The 25,169-nt window shown below is 37.3% G+C and overlaps 1 long non-coding RNA gene across 2 annotated transcripts in view; it reads left to right on the plus strand.

Moving 5' to 3' along the window:
- LOC136848650 (uncharacterized) overlaps positions 1–25,169 on the plus strand; it is a 374,840-nt gene that overhangs the window by 343,588 nt on the left and 6,083 nt on the right. The window contains exons 1-3 of one of the 2 annotated variants that reach the window (XR_010856079.1): positions 19,019–19,203; positions 22,534–22,750; positions 23,185–23,313. This is a non-coding gene — a long non-coding RNA (uncharacterized lncRNA). Of the gene's footprint in view, positions 1–19,018; positions 19,204–22,533; positions 22,751–23,184; positions 23,314–25,169 lie in introns of those variants that run through there. The other variant, XR_010856080.1, reaches the window with a different exon arrangement.

Below are 25,169 nucleotides of genomic sequence, written 5' to 3' on the forward strand. Positions count from 1 at the left end.
ATTTCCAAGTGAGCCAATACAGGCCATGTATCTCAGACGAGGCATAAAAAACCATCGTTGGTCGAAGGAAATCGTCACAGTAATGTCTGTATTTGTTTAACAGAAATTCTCTGGCTGTCAGTTACAGTCGCCGACATGATTGAAGGAGTGTCACTTTTTCTAGATTAGGAAGATTTATAAATAGAGTTTTGGCTTCGGTGAGCTTGCGTATAGTCAGTGAATTCCGTGCAAGCTTGCTAAGGCCTTTTAATAATAATAATAATGACTCTTACATGTCATGAACCAATTCCTGCTAACTACCAAACACAAACTAGTCCATACATTTCCATTCTCGAAGTTCAGTATCACGGTTATTCGGAATTTTTACTCGGGTAAATGTAGCGCATGTTAGGATCCGCCTACAGCGCTCGAATAAAACTGAACTCACCAAAAAAAAAAAAAAATTGTATACTGTACTCCCAATTACGCATTACGCCGCATTACGTCGGTTCTTAAAGGCGCACACGCATATGGCAATATAGCCGACGGACTTGTGTCATTTTAGGATAAAATCTCACGCACGTAGGAAGCTCTGTTTACCAAAGCCGTCAGCAGGCAGGAGAGGAAAAAATATATAAAAATATAGGTATAGGTATAGTTAGTGTCCAAACAGACTTTTTTATCGGGCTAGTCGATCGCTTGAGTTTAACTTTCTTTTTCATGTTTCTATCAACTTCGATGTCATTTTTGTGGGGCCTCTGCATCGAGAAAGCTGAAGGAGAGATGAAAGTTCGCTTCGGTCTCGTATAATGAACGGAAGGTGGTTAATGGCGCCGTTGCATAAAAAATGTTCATTTCTTCTCATCGTTTCTCTGCTACCTACCTACCTCCAGCGCGTGCTGGAGAGCTTCCTGGCCGCCCTGTCTATTATGCGAGTTAGAAAAATAAGTGGAAAGGCAAATGTCAAGGTTCACAGGTGGCATACGGAGAGAGAGAGAGAGAGAGAGAGAGAGAGAGAGAGAGAGAGAGAGAGAGAGAGAGAGGCTGTAGCGTAGCTGGCATTCCATCAGTGGAGGGCGGCCTAGGTGGAGCCAAAATATTTTTTGGGCGGCCAAAGAAAATTACGCAAAAATGATGTACCAATTCTGTAATTAGGAAAATATACTATTCTCGAATGTATATATCCATGTGAATGAAGGAAATTATTAATATTAGTAATTAGTAAACCTGTATTTGAAATGACAGAGCTCAAATTTCAATTAATTTTCAAATCTTACTGTACAGTATGTAAAAGTATCAAATATTGTAAGGGTTAAAGTTTATCTACGAAGGGAATTTCAACTTGGTGGGGGGGGGGCGCAAGAATCTGACTGCCCCCCCGCGCCCTCCACCCCATAGCGACGCCACAGGAGAGAGGTAAAGAAAGTTGTTGCAGGGGAAAGAGAGACTGACAGGTTAACTTGCTTAAGTGGTTAAGAAAAAGCCACTGTGTAAAACCAAGTTTAAGTGAATAGATATGAAACAGGAGCTTTCGACCTTCACTAAGAGACAGACAGAGAACGAAACGGCGGGATGGAATGGAAACTGAATGGGAAAGAAAGGAAGAAGCCATACTGGTTAAATAGTTGATATGTGAAATTGTGTGAGAGAGAGAGAGAGAGAGAGAGAGAGAGAGAGAGAGAGAGAGAGAGAGAGAGAGAGAACGTGTGTCTGTGCGTGTGTGTGAAAAAGAGAGAGAGAGAGAATGCGTGTGTGTGAGAGAGCGAGAGAAAGAGAGTGTGATTGTGTGTGTGAGAAAGAGAGGGAGAGAGAGAGAGATTAAAAGGTTAACTTTTTTATGAAGAAATGACCGAGATACTGAGAAACTGACTGACTGGTAAAGCAAATAACTGGAACAAAGAAAGAGAAGAGAGAAAGAATGGTAGGCTAACAGACTGACTGGTAAAGAAGAACATGGATGAGACTGAGAGAATCGAGAATCAGTCCCTGAGATGGCGATAATGTTTATCCTCTCATTTCACTCCGCTAAAGTAGGTTAAAGTAGCCATAATCGTGCTTCTGGCAACGGTATTTTTTTATTTCATTTAAGGTTAAAGTTAGCCATAATCGTTCCTCTGGAAACGATATAGGATAGGCCGCCACCGGGCCATGGTTAAAGTTTCATGGGCCGTGGCTCATACAGCATTATACCGAGACCACCGAGAGATAGATCTATTTTCTGTGGCATTGATTATACGCTGTAGCGGCTGTACAGAAAACTCAGTTGCGCCGAAGACTCTTCGGCAAATTTTTTCCTTTTTTTGAGTTTCGTTTTTTTTCCAAAATTTTTCGAAAGAGGATGAAACGGAAAAATGTTTTATATTTAATGAATCCTGTTGAGAAAAGTCATTAGTGCTCTGCAAGTAGTGAACTTTATTCTGAATTAGTAAATTTTCTGTCAGGAACATTATTTTATGATGCCTGGTTAACAATGAATAACCAATGTTTTGAAACAGGAGGTTGTATTTTGTATTGGAATTGTTAAGTAAAGGTAACATACGAAATAAGTATGTATTTGAGAAAGACATGCTTTAACAATAAAAAAATAGCAATGCTCATGTTGATCAACTGGTTGTATAAAATGATATTGCAATTCCTTGCAGGAATTCAGTAGACATTTTCCTCAGTATCGTTACGCAGGAGATGAACCCCGTAAGGGGTTAGTGCCGCCAGTGCACCTCTTGCGGTGTACTGTAGGCATTACTCAAGGTTCTTTGCAGCGTGCCTTCGGCCCCTAACTGCAACCCCTTTCGTTCCTTTTACTGTACCTCCTTTCATATCCTCTTTCTTCTATCTTATCTTCCTTTCCACCCTCTCGTAACAGTTGATTCATAGTGCAACTGCGAGGTTTTACTCCCGTTACACCTTTCAAACTTTTACTGTCATTTTCCGTTTCAGCGCTGAATAACCTCATAGGTCCCAGTGCTTGGCCTTTGGCCTAAATTCTATATTCAATTCAATTCAATACGAGAGATGAGGTTGGTATGCATATATACAGAGAGAGACAGAGTTATAGTGTAGACATGTACTATATGATATTTGAAGAAGCGTTATACGTTTATATATATATATATTTTCAACTCGAGCCCATAGGCGCTGGCTTTCAATTTTCCGAAGGCACGTTCCCCATCCTTTCCGCGTCGGATAACTTCCTTTTCAAGGGGAGGAGACGATTCCTGTAGAAGGAACCCCTGGAATTCCTTACAGAAATATAAGATATCTCCGGTTACAGTACCTCTGAAATCCTGCTGTATCCCGTTTGGTTATTGATGGAAAAATCCTGAAATTTAACGATGGCATTCAGGGTGTTGGGAAATATTCCTTTCTCTCTCTCTCTCTCTCTCTCTCTCTCTCTCTCTCTCTCTCTCTCTCTCTCTCTCTCTCTCTCTCTCTCTCTCTCTCTCTCTGATAGAGAAAAATAGTCGAAGCAGAAATAGGGAGATTGGTTTGGAAAGATAAGAGCTGAAAGAAACAGAAAAATGGAGAGAGAGAGAGAGAGAGAGAGAGAGAGAGAGAGAGAGAGAGAGAGAGAGAGAGAGAAAGAGAGAGAGAGAGAGCCTGAATGAATGACTTCATAAGAAAAAATCCCAGGAAAACTGTAAGAAATGTGATTGCTCGGAGCCAGGAGAAAGAAAAATATATCAGAAAGAAAAGGAGTATAAGAAAGAAAGAAGAAATGAAAAAGAAAGAAAGAAAGAAGAAATGAGAAAGAAAGAAAGATAGGTTGATAGAATAACGAAAGAAAGAATGATAGATAGAAGAAAGAAAGAAGGATAGATTGATAGACGAACGAAAGAAAGAAAGATAGATAGAAGAAAGAAAGAAAGACGAAAAGAGAAAGAAGGATAAATAGATATAAGAAAGAAAGAAAGACGAAAAGAGAAAGTTACAAAGAAATATAGATAGACAGAAGAAAGAAAAAAGACGAAAAGGGAAAGAAAGATAGATAAATAGAAGAAAGAAAGAAAGACGAAAATAGAAAGAAAGAAAGAAAGACGGATAGACAGAAGAAAGAAAGAAAGAAAGAAGAAACCAGATAGCAGAAAGGAAGAAAGAACCGGGAGTGAGAGAGAGAGGGAGAGAGAGATTCCTCTCCACTGGCACCGGGTCGTAAACACGACGTCAGGGGGCCTAATATGAAATTGCTCTGAAAATGGAGGTCAAACGTTAATTGGAAATGGCATCGAGGCTAATTGAAATCTGAAAAGGCTCACAACAGCTTTTCGGATCAGCACCTGACTCTCGCTCGCTTCTTCGCTTTCTTCTTCATAATTCGTCCTTTTTTTCATTTTTATCTTTTTTCCTTTTTCTTTTCCATCAATGTTTAAAAATTCCCGACAGTTGATTTTGTTCGCTTATGCAGAGGGCTATGAGTGGCACTCGTCTGCATATGACAGAGGGCTTAATTTCTTTCTTTAATTCGGATCCTTCTTCGTCGCTGCGCTGGTCCATTTTTATTTTTATATTTTTTCGTTTTTCATTTTCATTAATGTTTAAAAATTCCCGACAATTGCTTTTGTTCGCTTATGCAGAAGGCAATGAGTGGCACTCGTTTGCCCATAATAGTGGGCTTAATATCTTTCTTTAATTAATGAAAAGGTTTGATTATCAGAACAAGGGTCCTAACCTTCCGGCTTTCACCAAGTCTTTTGGGATAAGGCTGCTAGCTCCATGACCCCTTTCCAACCTGGCTGCGGCCCTGCACATTCATCTGACCATCACATACATATTTTACTGTATGTGTCAGCAAAGGTACAATGGATTTTTCAGGAGGCAGCACCCTTTCACAGCAAAAAAAAAATTACTTAACTTATATTGTTCTTTATTTTATTCATTATGTGCTGATTTTAAATGTGTTTGTTTTGAGTTTTATTAGTTTTTCTCTTATTATTTGTAATATTTCATTAATACTCAGCCTGGCTCCTCTTCTCATATTCATGTGCTTTACCCTTCACAAGTTTACAATTTTTCACGTACGAATATTGTTCGTCACATAATGTACTTTGTACTTCACTTATGTACTTTCTATTCTGTTAGAGATTTCAGAGTAACTTAATAGCCTTTCATTGGCATATCCCATATGAGTATATTCCTGATTTGAATAATAACAACGATTATGAAGTGAAACAAATTTAATCTCTCTTTTCGCGATGCCTGATACTCGAATGGTCGAATCGAACATTCTTCTGTAATAGTTCATGATTTAAGAAAGTTCTCCATTTTCATGCATCTCTTGTAGTACTTGATAGCAACGTTAGCGTAGTATTAGTAGAAATCCTAATCCAAGGGATTTTAACTATGCGGATAAATTGCTCACTAGCTTCACTGTCATCTTCTTAATACAGTCGAAATTGAAATATTCTTGACACTAAATTCTTAAGAATCCAACACTGAAAGAGAGAGAGAGAGAGAGAGAGAGAGAGAGAGAGAGAGAGAGAGAGAGAGAGAGAGAGAGAGAGGCCAGGAAAATAGAAAATAAAAAAACTGTCCGTGAGTGTTGAAGTAAAAAAAGATCGTCTGTGTTTTCACAGTTTCGGTCTTAGGTTGGCCTGTGTTTGTTTTCGTTCTGGGGTATGTGTGTTTGTGTGTATGTGTGTGTGTGTGTATGTGTAATGCATCTAATGAAACGTTAGTCAGGTTCCTATAAGTCAACGAGGACAGGGCTATCATGGTACGTAACGTGCATTCTTTAATTACTTCAATAGCCTGTAGTCAATGATCTTTTAAGAACTAGGTGGAAGTGATGAGAGAGGGGTAGAGGGGTCAGGGATGACTGGGAAAATTTTTGGCAACTTACGTGGCCACTGTGAGGAAAAGCTCCTCCTCTCAAGCCACGTAGGTCAAGGTTATGTTAGGTTGAACTGATTCCCGCATACTTTACAGCAAATAGCAACGGGGTTTCGTTAAAGTGAAGCGCCTTCCCCTCACAGGCTATCGGACGGATGGATATCGTTCTCAGCTAGCACTCTGCTGGCCCCGCGTTCGATTCTCCGACCGGCCAATGAAGAATTAGAAAAATTTATTTCTGGTGATAGAAATTAGTTTCTCGCTATAATGCGGTTCGGATTCCAGAATAAGCTGTAGGTCCCGTTGCTAGGTAACCAGTTGGTTCTTAGCCACGTAAAATAAATCTGATCCTTCGGGCCAGCCCTAGGAGAGCTGTTAATCAGCTCAGTAGTTTGGTTCAACTAAGGTATACTCAACTTTTTCCACGGTCTATTAGGCTACGACAAACTACGTTAGGTTAGGTTAGATTATGATGTACTGTTTCCAGTGAGCATTTTCGGCTAGAATCCTGTTAACGACTCCTGCAGTTGAAGTTATACAGATCGGGCTCTTCCGAGTAACTACCGAGTAGGCGTAATTAAAAACCATTTATATTTACTTAGGCTTAAAGCCCCCCACTTCCTGCACAGTAACCAGTATGCACAAAAGTGGTTCTTGTAATTCTCTTCTCTGCCACCACATGAATTGCACAAACGGCATTACCGAGGACGTTCTCGAGGTCTTTTTATCACTATAGATTTTATCATGTATTTGTAGCGTCGATGACCACAGTTCTTGAGACGCCAGTAAATAAGTATCAAAATTCGCCCGACCATCCCTCCTAAATTTACGCTTGGAAAGATTTTCCCAATTTGTCGCTCCGCAAACTTCACGACGGCAACTTCGTTTTCGTAAACGTTATTTGAAACGTTGGCGAGGGCCCTCTTCTTCCGAAGTTATCCGCTGTCAAATTGAATTTCTTCTGACAGTAAATGTCGCATCAAAGAACAAGATCAAAAACCTAATTCGGATAAAAAGAAACTGGACTTGCAAATTGCGTTGAGGAGGGAAACTTTCGGTAATACGCATTTCCCCGTTCGGTCCAGAGGCCTATAATGCATTTTCTGGGATTCCTGAGACGGGAAATGACGGGAATTGGCGTCGTCCTGCGGTGATCCTCCTCTATTATTAGAAACAGACGGACGGGAAATAAAAATGACGGTCTTCGTAAACGCCAAAATTCACTCTTTTATCAGATCCCGACGCAGACGACAGGCGGCGAACGGACAGTGGAAAAAGGGAGGGATTGCCAGTGTCGTGAGGCAACCTTTTCCTGTGTGTGTGTATATATATATATATATATATATATATATATATATATATATATATATATATATATATATATATATATATATATATATATATATATATATATATATATATATATATATATATTATGTATGTATGTATGTATGTATGTATATATGTATATATATATATATATATATATATATATATATATATATATATATATATATATATATATATATATAAATTTCTGACTCACGTCGTGAGTCAGAAATTTATTTCTGTTCCACACGTGATTGTGTGTTGATGATTTTATATATATATATATATATATATATATATATATATATATATATATATATATATATATATATATATGTATGTATGTATGTATGTATATATATATATATGTGTGTGTATGTATGTATGTATATATATATATATATATATATATATATATATATTCTCTCTCTCTCTCTCTCTCTCTCTCTCTCTATATATATATATATATATATATATATATATATATATATATATATATATACATACAAAATATACAAGCATTTTTTTATTATATACATAACTGACTGGCATAATTTGCAAGTTTCGAAAAAGGTTGCATTTCCCTCTTGGCAACCCCCGCCCCTTTCATCCGAGCTCGGAACCGCCATGAGGGGATATTCATCTGGTTCTTCAGCTGCATAAAATTATTCGATGATAAAGTAAAGACAGAATGGAGGAAAAACTGACTGATGTGTTGCCCCTTGGAAGAAACTGGAAAATCTGCTTTGAAGTAGAAATTATAGACAATTCTGCCCATTTGTAATTTGCTTGAAAGTTGCAATGAATAAAGGAGACAAGTTCTGTGCAGGGAAGAAAAAAAAAAAAGAAAGAGCGTAAGAATTATGGATGGAAATGGAAGACGTGATAGGGTGCGTGGGATCAGAATAAAAATGTTTGAATCAGGGACCGAAAGGATGAAAAAATACCTGTACTTTAGTAATGAAAGTAAATATGTGGAACCATATTCTTCGCAGTGGAGTTTGAATGACGAAATAATCTATCGAATAAAAGAAGACAGTTTATGAAGCTAGTGAAACATCAGTGATAAGCATTTTGAGAAAAACTTTTGAAAATTGCAGCCCCTCAAAAAAAAAAAAAAAAATCAGACAAAACCACTACCTGGAAAGTGAAAGCAAAGAATTAAACATACCGACTCTGGGTAGAGAGATAATTGGTGGCGCGGAAAATGGATATTGATGAAGCAAAGAAAACGTAATTATCAAGCATTTAGAGTAAAATCTTTAAAATTACAGCCCAAACAACATACAAATTATACGTAAAAGCACTGCCTGCAAAGTGAAGGTATAGAACGAAGCACGCCTTCCCTGGGTAGAGAAAAAGTCAACGAGAGAATGTGGACAGTTCCCTCAAGGTAAGATGAATGGCAGGAAAAAGTCTTCCAAGTGACCGACCGAAATAGGAAAGTCTGGCTAATGAAATGTCAACAGCTTCACTCCCCCGAGATGACAGGGGGAGCTAATCTAAAGCAGCTGTCGTTAGCTTTCCTTCCGGACTCCAAATATATATACTTCTTGGAGAGCATTTATGGTCGCCTCTGCCTTTGAGCATCGTCTAGGGAACCTGTTTTGTGTGTGTGTGTGTGTGTGTGTGTCTGCGTGTATGTTTGAGAGAGAGAGAGAGAGAGAGAGAGAGAGAGAGAAAGAGAGAGAGAGAGACAGAGAGAGAGAGGGGCTGATCGTGATTAATCAAGGATGTTTATTACTTCACAACAGCACGAGATATTCGAAGATTTAACGTTAATTTGAAATATATATATATATATATATATATATATATATATATATATATATATATATATATATATATATATATATATATATCAAATTAATTGTTAAATCTTCGAATATCTCGTGCATGAGATATTCGAAGATTTAACGTTAATTTGATATATATATATATATATATATATATATATATATATATATATATATATATATATATATATATATATATATATATATACATTATATATATATATATATATATATATATATGTATGTATGTATGTATGTATGTATGTATGTATGTATGTATGTATGTATGTATAGATTTATTCTCTTTAAACTTTTAGCTACTGATAACAATAGAAATTTTCCTTTTATTTCCGTAAGGTTAGAAAAATTAATCTTCACAGACTTTTTCGTGTTCACTGTCTTATTCGCCACCATCGTTGCTTACTTTCTTAATTCCTTTTTTTCTGCCCACCAGATTCAGAATTGTATTTTTCACTGATTTATCCTTTTTAACAGCACAAATTAAATGAAAATGTTTTTATTTTGTTTATTATTAAAATAGCCCACTAATCCCATACAGTATTATTTTAAAAATCTAAGATCCTTTTATAACCTTTGATACCTTTTGAAGTAACCGATAAATGCAACGCAGTTTATAGATTAAAGATCTTATATTTACGTTTTTAACTTGGCATCTTTTAAGGGCTTTAGTACTCAAATCGCCCTCCCCCCCCGTGCCTTTTGAAATCAGCGGCGGCTCATTAACCTTGATATCCTTCGCTCAGGAGTGGATACGAGTGTTTTCGTATTATGGCATCAAACACCGTTAAACGCACTAAATCAAAGGAGATTAAATCCTGGATGACTTTCAAACTGCTAATTAACCTTCATTTAATTAAGATATTTTGTCGTTTATCGTTTCTTTTACGACATTTTGAATCTGTGGTGTTTAGAAAATTTCATTTTTTTTTTATGCGTACAATTTCACTCAGTTTTGTTCATTTTAATTTAGGTTTCTCAGTTTATTATTGCTTTTGATGACTGGGCATGATTCTGAATGATGTGACCTAGATTATTGTGAATGAAATAAAAATGGATAAACGAAAAGTGCCTGATAACCCAATAATAAAGACAAAGTCAGATTGTATTCCTCCGTTTTTCATTATCTGAAGATAATGGATAAAATTTCCTGTAATCATTACCTTTTAAGAGCAGGTTTCTATTGAAACGAGCCTCCGCTGCAATTCGCCATTAGATCATTTCTTGGGTTTGGCAGCACAAAGTACCTAAGTCTTGAATGAAACTCAAGAATGGGACCATTAGGGTATTGTCGAGATGGAAAGGGGATACAACAGCACGATCAGGTTCAAGGAATAGCTGTATGATTCTTAACTAGTTTGGATACATCATGTCTCCTCTTCCGTGTATTAATTACAGTTCGATAATGAGAATCTTACGTTGATGAAGGGAAAGGTTAGGTATCTCCTAATTCCTCAAGATAGCTTTTTATGAAACTAACACTATTTTCGTGCGTAAACGCCTAGCTCTTTGATCCTTGTTATTTGTGTGTGTTTATTTTTTTCGATTTCACTGAAACAGTTTTCTCTTCAACATCTTTTAGAAATGTCTTTTCATGATGCTGCATGTTACACTCGGTTTAGGCATAGGCATCATGATACAAAGTGACCGTCAAATTTAATTTTTAGTAAAGCTCATTTCTGGCTAGGAAAATGCCAATATTTTCACGTTTTGCTCATGAAAATCACCAAAAATTATTATTAGATATTGTATTTTACTATTCCCGGTTTCTCTGTATGTCGTAACGTGCGTGAAATGTTTTCCATTATCGATCTTCTTGACATCAGTAGTCTGGTTTTGTCCAAGATAATATACAGTAGTTTGCCATGAATTTCAATCGGTTTTCTCTGTTATCTCCCTACATCCGTTTTCTTCCTATCTTTTAACGCATGATACCAAATACAGTACTACTGAAATTTCTACTTCTGGTTCATGACAAGAATTACCACCTACATTCGTGCATACTGCATTTTCACGTTTATGCATTAGAATAGATGAAAAATTTAGGTATTCTTATTACATTTCATCTAGCGTAATTCGCGTATCTTTGTTGAAATAATGCCCTATTTTATTCGAAAGGTACTTATTATGAATTCTGAGAGGCAAAAGGTAAAAGAACATTTAAGCTACCGTTAACAAATTTATTTGTTATCTTCCCTTGCCCTTACACATTTTACTTATAACAATATGAAATTTGCAAGTTAGGTGAAGTTTAATCGCAAATTAATGGTGAATACATTTTACTGTAAAAAAAAATTATTTCATTATTCGCTGACAATTTTCACTTAAAAGCCATTCTGTTGCAAATCTAACGTACTTTAAAGAACCTTTCATTAAACTAAATCTTTTACGACAATTAATTTTTAAAATTTAAGAAATTAAAACACAAATTGTTAACTATAAATTAAGGCCTTAGAGGGGTTCAAATTAAAATGGGGTCTACACTCAGCCGTATTTGTTCCCGGCAGAGATTCCTCCTGGGTTTAGCAATGGAAGACTCACTACAGTAAGCCGTACATCTCATTGTACCCCCCCCCACACACACACACATATATATATATATATATATATATATATATAGAGAGAGAGAGAGAGAGAGAGAGAGAGAGAGAGAGAGAGAGAGAGAGAGAGAGAGAGAGAGAGAGAGAGAGCTTCTGAAGTAACTCCTCAAATGGAAAAAGGATTGTAGGTGTTAGCTATATATATATATATATATATATATATATATATATATATATATATATATATATATATATATATATATATATATATATATATATATGTATATATATATATATATATATATATATATATATATACATATATACATATACATATATACTGTATGTGTGTGTGTGGGACAGGGGGTGCGTGACTTGAAAGAAATTAAGACAATGGTCCAACAATTTCCCTTCGCCAAGGCACTATGAAAAATAACACTTTCCCCCAAAAGTTTCTGAAAAAGTAAAGCGTCGAACGGACCTCCTCATTTCCAAAAGCGGCGAAACGCCTTTTTTTTTTTTTTTTTTTTTTTTTTTTTTTTTTTTTTTTTTTTCGCGAAAGTTTTGCCATCCTGTTGATTAGCCCTAATCCGTTTACTGCAAGTTCATCTCTCCCATTTCAGATTAATGAATGTTTTGAAAGATGCAAGACTCCTTTGATGAGGGGCGCCCGGGCATCGTTAATTCGGACTTTATTGCATTATCAGCGAAGTCGGGATAACGAGCTTCCAAGGAATGCCTTTTTGAAGTTTTTTTTTTTTTTTTTTTTAGTTCTGTCAGTCATGAGACCGGTATAAAATGGAAAAGACAAAGGGTGAATATAGGCAATTAGATTGTATTAGATAGCTTGGTATCTGTGACAGATTTGTACGTACGTTATTCCACTTCCTTACGGACAGCCAGAACGTGCGTACAATTGGTTATCAGTATAGTATCAAAAATTATTTCTAATTGTATATGCGTCGTTGTGTGTTAGTTTGCCAATATTTTTCTCTTATAAACTTATTTGAAATAATTTCCATTATATTTTACATGTCAGGGCTACTCTAGCAAAAAAAAAATGCGGCGAATTTTGTTTTTTCAAGTTTCATTTTAAGACAGACATCCTGAACTGGATCCTACGAAGTATATATGAAACCGGTGTGTTTATGATAAGACAGTTGAATATACTCATTTTCACATTCTTGTATGAACATATTCATACACTCGGAATACATTACTCTTCTCAGCTATCATTATATTCAGAATGATATTCGTGACATGCCATATTTAAAATTGATTTGCTGCTGATGTTTCAAAACAAACTCCCAAAAAGGGAGCGGCAAGCTCATCATCAGTGTTTATTTGACAAACTTACTAGTTCACCCAAGTCATTAATTCCATTCAGTGAGCTCGTTTTTTCCGGCATTTTCACATAAGTGGTTATGATGCTTCAAAAAAAAAAAGCAAATGGTGTGAGTTCAGAAGTCATAACAGACTAAACATATTCGCTTAAAAGCCAAGGCAAATAACAAGAAAGAAATACACTAAATCTTCATTCTTTGTCTATAAAGCGAAGGTTTTTTTTAGCTACACAAAACAGCAAATAAAAGACTGCGTGGTTACACCTCTGAGTGCTTATTAGGCCATAATTATCCATAAAGGAAGTCCATTAAAATCCATCGGTTTTATTCCCCGTAGGGAGGTGGTGCCGTCATTGCGCCTCACGCGGTGCACTGTAGGCATTTTAACTGAATGTTCTTTAAAGTGTCCCTTCGGCCCCTAGCTGCAACCCCTTTCATTCCTCTTACTGTACCTCCGTTCATATTCTCTTTCTTCCATCTTACTTTCCACCCTTTCAAAACAATTTTACTTAAGTGCAACTGTGGGGGTATTCTCCCGGTAACACCTTCGAAACCTTTCTGTTCTCAGTTTCCCTTTCAGCGCTGAATGGCCTCATAGATCACAGCGCTTGGCCTTTGGCCAGTTTTTATATTCCATTCGTTTCCATTCAGTCTTATTCTGAGTGGTTTGATTCTGATTAAGCGGAATCGAATTGAATTGAATATAGAATTTAGGCCAAAGTCCAAGCACTGGGATCTATGAGGTCATTTAGCGCTGAAACGGAAATTGACACTAAAAGGTTTGAAAGGTGTAACAGGTTGAAGAGTGGAAAGTAAAATGGAAGAAAGAGAATTTGAAAGGAGGTACGGTAAAAGGAACGAAAGGGGTTGCAGCTAAGGGCCGAAAACACGCTGCAAAGAACCTTGAGTAATGCCTACAGTGCACCGCATGAGGTGCACTGACGGCACTACCTCCTTACGGGGCTGATTAAGCTGAAGAGTCCGCTCGATGAACCCCATACTAGGTGGAGTTCGTTATCTTGAGTTTGTTCTCTTCTCATTCTAATCCTTCCTTTTTCAGTTGTCAAACTGTTTAAACTGTTTAGTCATTGATGAAATGATGAGAATGTCAAGCATACAACCGCAAAAGTGACCCAGGTTGTTGGAACGCCAGATGACATACGATTAATCATTGTGTAGGCATGCACGTACACATGCCAAATTCGGCTGGCAGTTTTATTAACATCTGTTTTTCCAAAGATGTTAAACACTCAACTCCTGTACAGCAGGGTGACCGTTTTCACATTTTTTTTTTTATTGGCGAATCCCTTAGGCATGTTTTGTGGAATAACAAAATAGGCTAAAGCAGAATCTTTCATACTGGTCGAATGAAAATTTTTATTTTATTTTTTTTATTTATTTATTTATTTTTTTTGGGGGTTGCCGGCTTTGTCTGTCCTTCCGCAGTTTATTCTGTCCGCCCCTTATATCTTAAAAGCTACAGAGGCTAGCGGGCTGCAAATTGGTATGTTGATCATCCACCCTCCAATCATCAAAAATACCAAATTGCAGCCCTCTAGCTTCATTAGTTTTTATTTCATTTAAGGTTAAATTTAGCCATAATCTTGCTTCTGGCAGCACTATAGGATACGCCACTACCGGACCGTGGTTAAAGTTTCATGGACCACGACTTATATAGCATTATACCGAGACCACCGAAAGATAGATCTATTTATACGGTGTAGCGGCTGTACAGAAAACTCGTTTCTTCGGCGCGTTTTTTACTTTTTTTTTTATCGTGGAATTATACATATATAGTCCGTAAGTCTGTAATGAAGCTTCTGGTCCGCGTTAAACGTTTTGCACTGATGCATTTGTTAGGTCACTTTACGACGCAACAATTCCAGTCATAATGATGGTACTTGCAACTGGGGCACCTGGTTCGCGTCGTGTCTCTTACTGCAAAATATACTTATTACGTTGGAATTTTTCCTTCTTGCAATGCAGAGGCCGATTGGACAAGCAGCCTATTGCATTATTTAACCTAAACCAAAAAGAAACAAGAAAAAGACTCAAAATAGTGCCTTGCCTTGAAGTAAGTAGTGCACACACGACTTACAAGACTGACAGTTGTGAGAATCTAAGGAACAGCAGCCGGGAGAGAATTTCAAACCTTGGTAGTAGAGATAAGATAGTCACCAGACCAGGCAGTCCCGTGATTGCTGATTTCCGGAGGTAAATAAGGAATAAAATGGAATATAAAATTTATGCCAAAGCCCAAGCGCAGGAACCTATGAGGTCATTTAGCGTTGAAAGGCAGTTTGAAAGAAAAGAAGTTTTGAAAGGTGTAACAGGAGACGAAAGCCTCGCGGTTGCACTATGAAACAATTGTTAGGAGAGGGTGGAAAGTAAGATGGGAAGGAAGAGAGTAATAATGGAGGTACGGTAAAACGAATGAAAGGGGCTGCAGCTAGGCGCCGAACGGACGCTGCAAAGAACCTTGAGCAATGCCTACAGTGCACCGCGTGAAGTGCAATGACGGCCCTACCCTCCAATCGGGCTGAGGTAAATAAGGGATTTGGTAACCTGGCGAGTTGTACGAGGCCACCTGAAAGGAAGACATTTCCTGCAGTTCAGTAGAAGAACCGCATACAGAATGTCTATGGAAAATTCACTGAAACCTTATGGCGGCAGCAAGAAAGATAACTTAGATGAAAATAAAGCTAGATAGTCATCCATAAAACGGCACTTAAAACTCTTTAGCTAAAGATCGAGGAGGTAAGGAATTAACGTATACCAAACATGAGAGAAATATTCCAAACATCGTCCAACAGGAAACTGAAGCTTTATTATGACCATAATATTTTGATATCGAGTGCGCCTAAACTATACAAATGTGTAGTGGGGCTTAGTGAAGCTCCACAGTGTGTTCAAAGATTTAGTGTGGGGGATTAGTCCTTTTAAAGGGGACATAGACTTCGAATGTGGCTGTATGAGCTTTCCTGCGGACCTCGCACCCTCTGTTAATTATTTTCTAACGGCAATTCCTTTAAAAACACACACACACACACACACACACATATATATATATATATATATATATATATATATATATATATATATATATATATATATATATATATATATATATACATATACAATTATATATATATACATTCTTAAATATCTGTGATTCATGTAATATATATATATATATATATATATATATATATATATATATATATATATATATATATATATATATATATATATACGCAGTATATGTGTATGTATGTATGCGTGTGTAACCTTAGGTCCGTGTTAAATCCAAAGTTTGTAAATTACAGTATCGTTTATCGGTTTCCTGTAAAATTTGCATTATCTGCAACATATTTCTTTTGCCCTTTTGTGACCAAGTACGACTAAAGTCATAAAAAAATGTCCAAGCAATTCTGGTCTTAATTGCGGGAAGGCAACTGGAAATTTCCAGGAATTTCAGAATTTTGCGGGACTTCGGACTAATTGTATACTGGGTGTCACACTGGGAAAACTAATAAATCTTTCGGTAACTGTACGTATTAAGTGAGTCCCCACAGCTTAATATTCATGAAATCGTAATTAGTATAAATACCGAAGACCACTTATTCTTATAAATCTTGGAGGATATCTCGTTCGACTGAAAATTCAAGTTTCAATTCTTCGTTTGACGCAGCAAATGGAAACGATACTTCAGAAATACCGAATCAAATTCTTGGTAATTCGGCAGAACTTAATGAGGGAAAGAGAGAAAGACCATTCAAGTCGTTTACGGTTCGCCGCCAGCTGCTGTTAGCTTCGTTAAGCATTAGGCCAACAACGATATTTGCTTCCCAGCTGCAGTGCCATATTTACATTATATATATATATATATATATATATATATATATATATATATATATATATATATATATATATATATATATATATATATATATATATATATATATATACACTGAAAATGCTACAGAGTGGAGAAACAGCTGTCGTGACAGAAAACAGTAAATGGAACAAAGAAGTTGTGTGTTCTTCACCGAAGGTTGACGCCTGAGTATCAGAAGAAACTCCGACGTTATGAAGATTCCGGCAAATAAACTCATAGATGCCACAAAAGTAATTGCTTTCAATGAAAATTGTCTTATGTATATATATATATATATATATATATATATATATATATATATATATATATACAGTATATAATTACATGATTATACAATTAATAACCTGATTTCACACACACACTAGACACTATAAACTCACGTTACCGGCTGATCTCGGAGCAAGAACCCGTCCTACAATAATTTGCGTTGCAGACGTAGGAGTCAGAGAAACGCCAAGTTTCATTTCTAGTTTTATTTGATGTCCCTGAAAAATGTTTCTTTAGCTGAAATTTATCCCACAACCTCAGGGGCTGGTGAGGGAGCGACAGAAACATGTACGAGTTACGAACTAACATGCATGCGACTATGTACTCCGTTCAGGTACACCAACCCCTCGACATGATTACAGCATGCTTTCAGAATTATTCTTCACCTGTACCAATGTGGCGCCCTTTTGGTTACCCAAGGTGAGCTATACCTCCATTCGGCAATATCCGGCTTGGAAGTCTGTTTGCGAATAATGTATTTAGCTAGGGTAGAACAAGGGGTTACTCTTATAATTTCCAGGTAGATATGCGAACAGCACTTCTGTCGTTCTTGAATTAGTAAACTAGGGGAACTGTTAAAAATATTCTACCAGTCTTACTTCCACATCCAAAACGAAATTACCTCCAAAGTGATTAATAACAAAACTAATATAAAGAAAAAACTGAGCATAAGGCCTACCATGTCAGCCAAGAAAATAATCACACGAACAGTGAAAGCATGCATACACAGAAGCATTAGCTCTAGAGACAAGCCATTCAAACTTCCCTTGCCTATAACCGGATTCCAGATATGATGAAATATAGTAGAAAAAAAAACTGTCCCTCAGAACCATGCGGAACAGATACGTTAGTCTAGTACAGTATGTTGTAGCGCCAGTTGCATAACCAGGTAAAGTAGTTTAGTCGAGATCATCAGAACTCCCGGCCTCACTATAGGAGGTAATGCTGGTCCGGAGTAAGTGAAGCGTCCTTGTGACATTTCAAGTATTTAAAATTGAAATTTCAAGAATCTCCCCTAAATTGTACTAGTCGTCTACGCTTCTTAGCCACGTAAAATAAATCTAATCCTTCGGGCCAGTCCTAGGAGAGCTGTTAACCAGCTCAGTGGTCTGGTTAAACTAAGATATACTTAATTTTATATAAGTTTTGTCCATCCCGTTCGTATTTTATACAATAATCTTCCATTTCCTCGCCCGTCTTGAAAAATATGTGATTCATTTTAGTAAAACTCCCCGCTTATTACAATGCAAATAAAATTTGAATGAATGCCAGGTGATACATTTTGTACATTAGTCTTTCTTACAAATGTGAATATAAATGAAAGCCTTTAGTTATATAAATGATACTAATGCACACGAATTTGTACATGGAATACCAGTTCGTGCATTTTTCAATCAAACCGCGATAATTCAAGTTATAAAGGAACGACTCTACTGATATTAGGAATAAGGATCGGCTTTGTGAAATTTATGAATGATAGACATTAGGAAATTGTCTGTTTCAGGTCATGCCCTGAATATCTCTAGTTAACCCTGTTTTGTGTTATCAGTTAATTATTATCACGCGCACCTTTTATTTAGTTTCGATAATTGCCATGCCATAAGGAATGAATAGGTACGTTCAGTTGTTATAGTGATTGCAAGCATCGCGTCTGTACAAAGACAGTTGCAGTAAATTGCCCTTTTGTGCCCCAAGTACCTTTTACAATTATTTGCATTTTCGTCTCTGACTTTTCGTTTTGTAATTTTTGTCAGTGAACTGATTAATTTATTAACGCTTCATTTGTTAATATTTATTCAATGAATAATATTTATTCAATGAAGTTAATTCCTATCGCAGAACATCATGGAGGTCATGAAATTTTCAGAACGAGGTAGGCTATTTGTATTCTCAAGTACCACTTCCACGAACTTCTAGTTAAAACAATATGCTTTCTCGTGCCAATGGGAAAGCGTATTACAAAAGCATTTCAGCCAATAGACAATGCTATTGCAAACCTATGTCCACCCGTTTCTTGGTGGAGACTTGCGATTGGGCGAGGAGAGCTCGTTCGTCGTCTGTGTAGTGGTAGAAGGATCTACTTCGTTACCCGGCTGAGGTTTCGGTCCATTTGCTGTTTTTAATGATGTAGTGTCGTATCGGGGTAACCCATTGACAGTTCTCCGTTAATTTACTTGCGCCTCTTACCTTCAATCCTAACTTCCTAGGTAAGATTGTCATGTGTTATGGGGCCTTGCCAAATGTAAGGCGTTTTTTATAATTGTAGTGGTTTGTTAGCGCCTGTCTTAAGGTCTGACGGGTTTTCGTAAATGTTTGTGAATACTGATTGCCTTTATGGGGATTTAGGTTGCTAGGTTTATATTTGAATACTTTAGAATAGGCCGAGAACAAAGTTTATTGGTCATTTTATTTTTCGTATCTTAGGCTATTCCAAAAACGCCTGGTGGAGTACTATTTAGTCCCGTTTGGGGTTGTAGAATTTTGGTGCACGTGCCGTTAGGAATCGTTCGGGCTGAGTATGTCTTCCTCCAGGCAAGAAATGTTCACAGTTCCTAGGTATTTAACCCAAGGGTAATTCTAAGCCGGCTGTCCGCGGTGAACCTACGCGGGGTAGGTCTAAGCCGGCATTCTGCTGGGAGCCCACCGCCCCCCTCCATAGTTAGTACGGCAAAATTGTAACCAGTAAACTCTCCTACGGTACGTTAGGCTGGTTAAAAAAAGTATATCTTAGTTTAACCAGACCACTGAGCTGATTAACAGCTCTCCTAGGGCTGGCCCGAAGGATTAGATTTATTTTTACGTGGCTAAGAACCAATTGGTTACTTAGCAACGGGACCTACAGCTTATTGTGGAATCCGAACCACATTATAGCGAGAAATGAATTTCTATCACCAGAAACAAATTCCTCTTGTTCTTCACTGGCCGGTCGGAGATTCGAACTCACGACCAACAGAGTGGTAGTTGAGAACGGAAACCGCTCATCCAGCGAGGAACTACATTAGGTTGGTATTTTTAGAGGTGTTTACTGGTTACATTTTGCCGTATTAGCTATGGAGGGGGGTGGGGGGGCTCTCCGCGGAATGCCGGCTTAGATCTACCCTGTCGGTAGTGTAGTCTTCAAAGGGCAATTACAGTTTAGTTACAGCCGGCCGACAAAATATTACTTTAAATTCTTGTAAAGCAAGTAAAATAACATTGGAAAACATCAAATGCCATAGTCTAGCTCACCGCGGACAGCCGGCTTAGAATTACCCCAAAAATTTAAAAACTGCATTTTGGTGTACTTTATTGTAAAACGTGCATTTAGCAACCTAAGTTAATGTACCTACGCATTATTATTGCCTCCTCCCCTCAAAATTCATCTGGTTAAGTACCTGTCATGTAGGCTATATGATGATTTAGAATGGTTGAATTTCACTTTTACCCTTATACAAAAAGTTTAGTGTTATACAATTTCTTTCAGCTTTAGTTTGATCAGTGTCCCCAGACCGCCCCCTAAGAAATACTGTAAAGAATTGAAGTATTTTTTGAGAGGTCCGTCTTGTAAGCAGACTGCCATAGGTATGCACTGTAAGAGTATTCTTAATTCTATAATGACCAAAGAATTATAATTGCCATGACATGGTAGCCTCTAGTGAAGTGGTGTTCGAAAGGTTGTCAGAATATCACGAGGTTGTGTGATAGGGATAATCAGGAAGTAGAATTGCAGCAGATTGGACTCAACAGAACACCCAGCAAAGGTTAGACTTGCAATACCAAAAGCGTCCCTTGGTACTGCAACCTCGTTGCCCATCAGAAACTTTATATATGGACGTTTCATCAGTTCTCACGTTTATTGTGCAGTACAACCAAGGGTGATAGTATTTTGGATTGTGTATGTAGCCATTACTTTGTAGTAATTGATACTGTGCATTATGCACTTTCTGCACTGTAAAAATTCAAGGTTCTTGTTGGCTGCAAATTTAGACAATTCAGTTTAACGATTAGCTACTCGGTTTTTTGACGCACCCACGGTGATTTAGCGTTTAATTTTGCTAAGACCAGTAATTTACGGCAACGTTCTGTGTGGTTTTGTTGAGCTCTTCAAATTGGTTAAGTTGTAGGATTAGGGCAATTGCCGGTGTAGCAGGAAATTATTCCCCCCTGACTGGAATGCCCCCGGGGAAAATTAGCCTAGGATTGATTTCCCCCCCGGAATAACAGCCCAGGCTGTTTTTCCCCCGGGGGGAATTTTGGACCTAGGATGTATTTCCCCCGGGGGGAATTTTGGACCTAGGATGTATTTGCCCCCTCTAGGCCATTTCTCCTCCCTACATGTATCCACTTTTGCGTCGTGTTTAGTACAAGCCCGTTGGGGATTTCCGTATAAACATAAAGAAAAGACTGTAAATAGCAAAGATAATGACCCCCAAGAGGTAGTTTAGTCGTGATGATAATGATCCTGTGTGGCAGGCTGTCGTTGCTACACGCCGCCGCCATAGCCATACTCTTGTAACAGTAGTGGGGTTGGGGGAATCTTGGCCCAGAGGGGGGAATATTATCCTGGGACGAAATTCCCGCAGGGGGAAATATATCCTGGGCCATATTTCCCCCGGGGGGAATTTCGGACAGGGGGAAATACATACTGTTACACTTGTTTTCTGTAGATATGGGAGACATGGCAATTGGCCATGCCCAGCTTAACGTACATATATTTTGAAATACAGTAACTGCCAATTCATCGGCTTCTAAGGTATCAGTTAAATCGGCTGTGAATGTACCGTATTCTTAAATGTGTAACCAAGGTTTCTACTGACTGCAAGACAAAAATGGAGTCCGCCTTTCCCACTGGTGTTATTCGAGGGTAAATTTTGGCAGCTTTCAGAATATACACACACAACATTGAACTAGTTGCTTTCAAATAACCAAGCCAATTATAAATTTAATTCAAATTAGTGTATTTCCAGGGTAATAGTTAAGTTGTCTGATCGGGAACAGTGCGCCCCAAAAAGTAGAATTTTGAAAGGTAGCAGTGTGTGCTTCATGTGATCAGTTTTGATCATTTGCTACCAGTGGAACAGATACTGTCTTAATGAAAAATTTCAATATTGAGAGTTGATGCAGACAGTTTTAATAAATTATAATTTTTCTTAAAAGGTCCAATGATTAATGAAGTACATACTGTGATTATAGAAGGAAGGTATTTAAGTATTTTTTCAAACTTGCTATGAAGGTAATGTCATACACATGTATATGGAAGGAAGTTGATTCTTCTAGCTTTGCAGTTATGTCGAAGTTTTCATTCAGTTGTGATTACCAAAGTTACAAGTAAAAAGGTTTCCTAGGAAGAACTGAATCAACTTTTTTACCAGGCCTTTCACTTGGGTTTGATTTGGGAGATTGTGTCTTAAACTTGGCATGTTGATGCTAGTTGCTTGTGCCAGGAAATGGTCACTGTTGAAGTACTTATGCACATTTTGCCATCCCAAGGCTTTTCTGTATTGATTTCCTGTTTGAATTTATGACCAATAGGCCTAATGAAATTATTTATTTTGCAGGAATGTGATAATGGACCGGCTGTGTAGATTCTGTTCAGTAACCATTATGGAACTGGGTCGTGGTCGATTAAGTCAGCCAGTGGTGTAAAAATGGTGTAACTAGTCAGCCAGAATGAATATCCAAAGGGTGCGCAGTCTTTCCATTTAACCAGGACGTTTGCCAGCAGATTCAGTGCAGTACTTCGTCAGCCAGCTAGACTTGATCTCGCTGGAGGAGGTACAGTAGTTCCAATCAACCATAGTTGGCAAGGCAGTAAATGATTGAGGTGGTGAGTGCACGTAGGAATATGGATGCTTGTGCATTGCTAGCATCTTAAATGGGAGAATCTGGTTGCAGCAAAACTTTCTAAGGTTATAATATAGTTTTTAGGAGAATATTGAAAGAATTAATTTTTTGCAGATTAAAGGTTTATAATCAGGGCACCCATATACTGTAGTATCTTTTAAATCGAGATTACAGTACAGTACAGTAATAAGTTTCAAACTTTCACCATACATGCAGGATTTTACCTTGAAATAAAGTAAAATGAAAGCTATAGTTCAAATTGAAGGGAATGATTTTCAGACCTTGTAACTGAGTACATGAGAGCTAGGCTATGTTTCCAGTTGCTGTTAATAGAACCTAAGTAGTAGCTGGTTCTATAATTTCAGGAACTGTGGGAAAAACAGCTCATCAGTCAGCATTACGATTTGTGGTGGTCCCCTCTACGAAAAGCAACAAGCTTGTGCTGTCTGCCAGTCGTAATCAAGTTCTTCACGTTTTTTTCGTTTGTCATTAAGGTAAATTTGATGAGGCACATTCTTCATACAGTGCAAAACTTGAATGATAGCTTGAAAGGTGTACTGTAGAGTAGTTGATATTGTTTGGCAGGTGAAAACTTAGGTTTGCGTACTTACTGAAAATGCATGTGGAAACTAAAATCAGATGCTAGCCACCTTTGATATATATATATATATGTTCAGCATAAAAGTGTTCTGAGAAATTGCTGCATCCTTAGTTGAAAAACCACTTTTCTGCAATAAGTTTTTTTTTTTCATTCTTGTGGGCAAAACTACTGAATTCCCTGCAATAATTGTGGGCATTTTCACGCCATTCACTTGTAATGGTTCTATTGTATACAAAGGAAAACAGTATTAAAATCTATAGTTAAGAGCTTCACTGAAGTAATTGGATGATCAGATGAGATTTGTCTAGAGGTATATATTACAGCAGTGAAGTTCAAAGATTGCTCTCGGCAACATCTTCAAAGTAAGAATTGGATTAGTTTAAACCTTGTGTCAATTTCATTATTAAGTCAAAATATTATGCTTGGTTTCAGATTTAAGGGAATGCTATTAGTTCCCCTGTTGTGTTGAAGCGTGCAGTTTTAGATATTTTTTCTTTAAGCTAATATTCTGAATTGGCACTAACCTGAACTTAGTACATGTAGCAGAATACCAAAGGTTAGGATTCATAAGTCCTAGGCAGCTAAAATGCAATTTATAATTGCTTTGCTGTAATGTCGCTTCTTTAGGTGGGAACTGAAATAAACCATAGATTATCCAAAGTATTTTAAAGTTACCTATTTTGGAAAGTGTTTACACAGAAGGTGTAAAACAAAGTACCATACTGTGAGTGACATGGAACATCAGAAATTTGTTTACATTGAAGGTGTAAAATACGAAGTACTGTACTGCAAGTGACATGGAAAATCAGAATTTGTAAGCAAAATGAGAGCATGTCATTAAAGCATAATTAGAAAATTATAAGAAAAGAATAGATTAATGTAAGTGTAGCAGTTTTACTTTGGAAGCTGAATATGAGAGGGGCAACATTGTAAAAATTGCTATGAATGAGACTAAAAGGCATTTATGAGCTCTCCACTACATTGTAATTCAAAACTTAGCTGCATAATTGGTGGGAACGTAAAGGCAGGGGAAATGGGCCAAAAAATGCAGCCAATTGTGCATTTTATTTATGCCTGCTTGGTGGCCCAAGGGCTTAGCATAATTATCGAAACTGAATCGGAAAGGTATAAAAGTTTTGTTGACGAAAAAATTCAAGCTTAATATTACTAAAGCAGTTGCAAACTACGCTTAAATGTTCCATGGGAGGGAGGTAAAGCTTTGTACACTTTGGGATTACTTTAAGGTTAAGACTTTTGAAGGTAACTTTACGCATAAACCGAGAATGTGGCATATTGGCTCCAGCAACGAATAGTTTTCCTAGTGTCATTACAAATGTTCCCAAGAATATTACTTCTTGCTAAGCATGCGATGGGCCTATCGCCTTTAAGAAGTTTCAAGACGGAACGAGTTTTGCCTGACCTAATCTTCTAATTTGTGGCTTTCTTTCCCCATGTTATATAACACGTGGAGTTTGTATAATAATGGCTTCTGCTAGTAAAGCTTCTCTTAATTAATGTGAACCAACATACTGTAGTTACTGAATGTCTTGATGGGTGGTGGACCATCAGTAAGATCCATTTCCTGTCATTTCAGCAGCAGACACCCATAGACCCTAGAAAGCAAATCACTTGTACATTAACTCAAATTCAGCATAATATTTTGCCGATTTCATAGAAAGTTTGAATGTTGAACATAAGATCATGAAACTGTGTAGTACATGAATTCCTGTATGGGCAGTCATAAACCAT

This window comes from Macrobrachium rosenbergii, chromosome 19 (genome assembly GCF_040412425.1).
Source record: "Macrobrachium rosenbergii isolate ZJJX-2024 chromosome 19, ASM4041242v1, whole genome shotgun sequence".
Lineage (NCBI taxonomy): Eukaryota > Metazoa > Arthropoda > Malacostraca > Decapoda > Palaemonidae > Macrobrachium > Macrobrachium rosenbergii.